Below are 6,349 nucleotides of genomic sequence, written 5' to 3'. Positions count from 1 at the left end.
TCAACTTCTAAAATTATTTTAGTAATTCTCAAAGAGGCCTGCTGTATGACAGGTTCCATGCTTGGCTTGAATGATAAACAGATGATTATGCCACGGTCTGCAGGAGACCCAGACAAATAAGTCGAAATCACGGCATAAACTTGTATAATATGGGCAGAAACTGAGTTAATCTCAAAGAGCACAGAGAAGGGTGCCTAAAGCAGAAGGGGACTGGGAGGTTTCCTGCAAATGGTAATTCTGATCCTAAATCTTGAAGGGGGCCAGGAGAAGAAGAAGAAGTTGGGTCAAAGGGGATTACAAACAGAGGAACAGAAAGTGCATGAAATTACAGGAGAGTCAGAGGACAAGTTCAAACTGAGCAGAATGAAGGGGATTGTGAAACATTTGGGCTAGAGAGGCAGGCAGGGATGTGCTCATGAGAGGATCTAAACTTGATCCTGAAAACCAGAGACCCATGGTATTATTTTAAGCAGAAGTGTGACAGCATAAGATTTAGAAAGATCATTGCTGGGGTAAACAAGTCAGTGCTTAGAAGTCTTGTTATTTTTGAAGGTGAACTAAAAAGGACTCCAAAGAATGTGCTAGGGAACATAAGGAAGAAGGAAACTATCCACTTCCCTTATCTCCAGTATTTGTGTAGGTATCAAAGCAGAACAAACTCAGTTGTGAAGTAAAGTCATGTGCTCATCAAACATTTGAAGAAACCTTTATGTGTAGTTGATGTGCAATCTGTCCTGTGTCTTGTTCCCCTTTGCCTATAGGCATGGTGTAGCCCCCAGTTTATTCCAAACTGTGGCACCAAGGTTTACCTGAATAGTAAAATGGCCAAACATTCTCTGCTGAGTCCTCCAAGTTCTTTTTGGGGGGATTGGAATATATTATACTGGGGCCTTTACAGCCCTGGGGTTAAGCCATCACTCTGGCAGTAGTGTGAAGGACAATAAGGGGAAGCTAGGAGATTAGTTGGGAGGCCCATTACACATAGGGAAGAAGAGATGAGATTCTAGATTGAGGCACTGTAGTGGGGGAAGAGAAGAGGAAAGATGACTTGGAGGCTGCTTCCAAGACTTGGTGACTGACTGGGTATAGGTGTGCGGGAGAGGGAAGGTCATCTGCTAAGATCTAGAGAAGAAGTGTAGGGAAGAATGCAGTAGATGAGCAGTGGATTGAGAATCAAGCATTAAAGGAGTGAAGAGAAGGAACTGACCAGAGACTATAGGACAGGTGATATACTCCTGCCCCTGGACCTGTCATGCTCCTGCTCCCTCAGATGTATACTTATCCTCAGGACCCATGGGGCAGTCCTGGTGCTATTCAGTTGCAACCCAGAAATCAAATGGTGTCTCTCAAAATCAAGTAAACTTCTCTTTTTCTAAGGCCATTGCCCAAGTTCAGCCCTTAGGATCTGCAGCCTGGATTACCTGTCCTCCCGCTGAGCTAAAATGTTACTTCCTCTGTACTCCCCAGATAAATATTACATGTTTTATAGTACTTGTTACTTCCTAATACTACTTATAATTGTCTACCTGCCAGAGTGACTGTTACTGATTTTTAAAATCCTATTATTAAAATATTAACATATTAAATGTTCCTTATTATAAATTCCATATAGCAAGGAGATTGTCATAGAATCCTTTTAAAATTTTTGCTGAGCTTTTGCATAGATAGCAATAAAAGATTATAATGAATGAGTATAATTCCATGAATGTTGCTTGATATTTTTAACGAATAAGATGAAAGTGAAACAACTAACACATTTATTAAAACTTTATTCCTTTGATAATAATGTGATTAACATATTTGCTAGATTGAACTCTTAACTTTTTAATATCAGATGAACATTAACTCATTTTTTGTGCTACTCACAATGTAACAACTACCGACATAACACACTTATAAATTTAATCCATACTATTAACATTTTCTGCATCACTTTTTATTTAAAGTGTAGACGACCAACAAAACAACTAATCAAGCTCTGATTTGTAGTGTTGGCTGATATTTTCTTGGTATAAATATTACCAAGATCTTCTTCAAACTACCAACATAATGTTTCTGAATGTTGGAAGTAGGAAGGTATGGGCATAATACACCAATACATATTTCCATCATACAGCTATCATGGGCACAAATAATCTCAAGAACATAGATAATAAGATGTAGTAATGTAAAATGGTCTGCTTTACCTTTTAAATATAGCCCTTGCTGCTTATTTTAAAAGAGACATGTTTTTCTTTTCCTCTTCTCCCTGTCCTCTTCCCTAACTTAGAGCAGGGAACAAGATTACCTTGTGTTATCTGTGCTCCACAGGAAGGAGATGTCTGCCAAAGAATCTAGGAAGTAAGTATCTCCCAAATTAACAAGTGAATCCTAACACACCATCAAGGTACCCTGGGTCCCCCTATCAGAGCACACCTGGTAGAGTTTCTTTAAAAGCTCCCTGTTCCTCCTGATGGGCAGAATCACAGCCTCAGGGACAGGAGTCCCCTGTATTTCTCCTTTGCTAGCAAAGAAATAAAACTTCTTTTTTCCTTTTTCTCTAAACCATGTCCTCATTATTAAATTGACATGAACTGGCATTGGGGACAAGGACTGAGATTTTGATTTTAAATTTGGCACCCCAAGTGGGACCAGAGAACAGTCCTTGCTCTCGCTTTCTTGGGCAGACCTGGCACTCCAAGCAACTGCACTTCTATGCTGAGGATGAACAGTGAACTTTTTGAGAGCTCACTGCTGGAAAGTCAGGAGATGGGCGAGTGTGCCTCAGGTGGAACTAGAAGAGCTATATCCCTGGGAGTAAAGGGAGGGACTTAGAAACTCCCAGCAGCTGCCCTTTTTGCTTTGGGGGAACTCCCACTTTCCTTCCCTGAACTTTACAAATTGCTCCATCTTGGTCTACTTTGAGAAAAAGGAGACTGAGCCCAGTGAAGTTGCGACACATTGGCCATCTGGTAAGCTCCCCTGGTGTGCACAAGGAGACCCATGATTCCACATGTCTGGTTCCCCTTTGAGGGAACATCTGGTCCCTCTTCATAGGAACATTTGTCTGTAGCATTGCTGATGTAAAAGTCATGGTTCAGTAGGAGTTGGGAACTTGGGGGGATTTCCCCCATCTGTTCTATTTTAAAGGTTTCTGTCAGCCATGGTTTGGGAATCCTCTCTGTTTGTATGTCTCTGTTTTTTGTTTGTATCTGTTTCTGACCCTTTAAGATTTGGGCAATACTGGGTTGATCCTATAGATTGTTTCTTGGGAAAGATCTTGGCCAAATGGGCCACCTAAAGATATAAACCTGTCTATAAAAAAGATGATGTTTTACTTGTAACAATCTGGACTTTGGAATGGTTTTCTGAATTATTGTACAATTTTGTGGTTGTGAGTTGGCCTGTCAGAGACAGAATAAGTGAAAGATTCTGTGAGTACATAATAAGGAGTCTAAACAGTCAAAAACTAAGTTGAATACAAACAGCTGCTGCCTCTAATGTGCGAGTATAGCAGGACACCAAAAGAGGATTTAATTTTTTTTAATCCCTTTAACCCAGTGCTGACAGTCTGAGCACCTGTAAGAACATCAGCCACAGGAATGCTTAGCAATGTCGCAATTGATAAGGACCATCATCTAAAGACAGAGCAATGCTTGAGGGTGATGCCAATGAGCATAAACTTGGAACTATATTTAAACTGCTTGTCCTGCCACATCAGAGATCTTCACTCTGAAGACATCAATGAGACTGACTGCCTTGCTGTCCATCCCTGGATCCTCTCCACCATTCTCTGACATCCACCCATCTACTGGAGTAAACCATCAGACAACATCAATGTCCACTTATAAGAGAAGTCACGTGGCATCAGAGGTACTTTGGGGCTCATGGTTGTCCTGGGATTGTATGATGTATTTGCTGTGTTTAATTAATTAATGTGAATTGAGTTAACTGTATCTGATGCTTGGTGTAACCAAATATATATGCTTGCATTCAAAGACAATCCACCTCCAAGTAATTATTAAAGCCCCCCCCCATGTCACCAGCACTGCTTTGCAGTTTAGCCCCAGGCAGCTGCAAATCATCCTGCAGTGAGTCAGGCACTCCAGTCCTGGAATGAAGAAAAAGAAAAACTCAGGAAAGCTACCTGGTGTATAGAGAAATGAGCAAAGAGGGCCGGGCCTCTACTCTGCTTTCCAGCCACTCTTTGCCCATGGCAATAAAATTAGAGTTTGAGAATAAGTTTTCCATTTGTTGCTTCTGCAGACAAATGAAATCTATGTAGGCTGTAGGCCTCACTGATTTTCTTTCTGGGTTCAAAAAAATGAAATCCATGGATGGTGGCAGAGGACAAAAATAAAAGAAATAAAATTAGTTTTGAATGAGAAAAAAAGATGGAACTCCCCATGATGTGAGGGGGGGAAACTGGCGGAAAACTTTTTGAGAGTATACTAGTCTGGGGACTTCGGCTTCTGGGTAAAGACAGGGTCAGAGTCCAGGCTGCACAGACATTAAAAGCATTGGGCTAATTGTTGGAATCTATGCTGTACAGATGTTGGGAAGGTACCAAGGCTGTTGGCTTGGCCCATGACTTCATATTTGGCTTTTAGTCCTTAAGTCTGAATTTTTTGCAACCTCTGGTTGGGTCCACTCCCATTTCCATTTTTCTCACCACTCTAGGACAAAGAAGTGGGCTGAAATGCATAACCTCATAGGTTGCCTTTACATTCAAAAAACCTTATCTGGTGTCCATTATACTCATTGTCTGATGATTAACTAGCTATCTTAATGGCGGTGGAAAATGAAAGCTGCCAGTCACAAGGAATGTGGCAATAGGCTCCAGCACTATTAAATAATAACCTGGGAACAAAATGGTCTCCCCTTTTGAAGATCTGATAAGATGCCCTATTTAGCCAAAGGACCCTTCTGGGTGCAGCCCTGCTGGTTGCCCAAGAGCTAAAATAGAAGGGCCTCCCCAAGTCTCCATGAATGCAAGTGCTTGTGTCTTGGCTTTGCTGATTTCTGCAGAGAGAGGTCCCTAACAATCTCTGTATGGTCAATATGACCTTCACTGGACAAAGTGCCCTAGATACATAGGTATATAAAGAGAGAGTCTCTGGGTACGATTGACAGTGGGGAACTCACCTAAAGTTGATAGCATTATGATGATGATAAAGGAGACTGGTCAAACAACCTGTGCTCCAACCCTTTGAGTACAAACTGAAAGGAAAAATAAGATTAAGGCACTTTTTTTTTTTTCAGTATATGCCAGAGTGTGATTCCTCTCCTAGGATAAATTTGTTGTGTAAGTTAAATGTAGAGTAACATTCTCACCCAAAAAGCAACAACTTCATTTGCAAGTGCCTTCCAGGAAAAGAAAATAAAGCCTGCTCTGCTGGAGGTCTATTAGAAGTGAGTGAGGCATTCTAGATCAAAGGGACCCTGAGAAAGGTGATCAGTGTTATCTTAACCAAGATTTTGTTTTAGGAAGAAATAACTTGCTCCAAGGGGGAAAAAGAATACTCCCTTAAAAAAAGAGGCATTCATTCTCTTTGGACAGTTGTTTAAAATGAGAATTGAGTCAGCTTTGCCAGATATCCTACTCTGCCTGTTCTGCCTGTTAAAAAAACTTCACTGATGAGTACCAATTTATACTAGACTTGAGAGCTATAAAATATCAAAGTGTGATGTGCATTACTTTTAGGATTTTTCTTTGCCAGAGAAACAGATGCCTTAAAATTTTGAACAGGCTTGATTTTCATAACCTAAATTTATGAGACTAGAGATATGTATGCATCTGAAACTAAATATATGTTTGTCTCAACCAATAAGTGCTGTCTTTTATACATTGCATCTGACATAAAAGGGCCACATTGCCATTTGAAAAGCTGGCTTATATCTATTGCTTTAACTAAGTCTAGTTCTGATCATTAACACTGTTCCTAAATGAATAAGAGATTTAAGGCCATTCTCTTATGGTGGGCGGGGGGGGGGGGGGGGGTGGGGAGATCTAATACAGGGGCACTCAAACACTGAACCACATCCCCAGGCCTATTTTGTATTTTATTTAGAGACAGGGTCTCACTGAGTTGCTTAGGCCTCACCATTGCTGAGGCTGGCTTTGAACTCAAGATTCCCTGTCTCAGTCTCCCAAGCTGCTGGGATTATACAGGTGTCCGCTATTGCGCTAGCGCTTAAGGCTATTCTTGATTTTTGCTAGTATTACTAAACTCTACAAGCCTATACTATCTGTGGATTCTGAATTTTACTGTGAAAATTGAACTTAGTTAATATAAGGACATCTGCATGCTAGCTATTAGTTCTTCCTTGTATATTAAATATTCATGTTCTCCTAATATACAAGTTTTAG

The sequence above is a fragment of the Marmota flaviventris genome, chromosome 7 (genome assembly GCF_047511675.1).
Source record: "Marmota flaviventris isolate mMarFla1 chromosome 7, mMarFla1.hap1, whole genome shotgun sequence".
NCBI classification, from domain to species: Eukaryota; Metazoa; Chordata; class Mammalia; order Rodentia; family Sciuridae; genus Marmota; species Marmota flaviventris.
The sequence above is the reverse complement of the archived record's forward strand: the minus strand, read 5'-3'. Positions refer to the sequence as shown.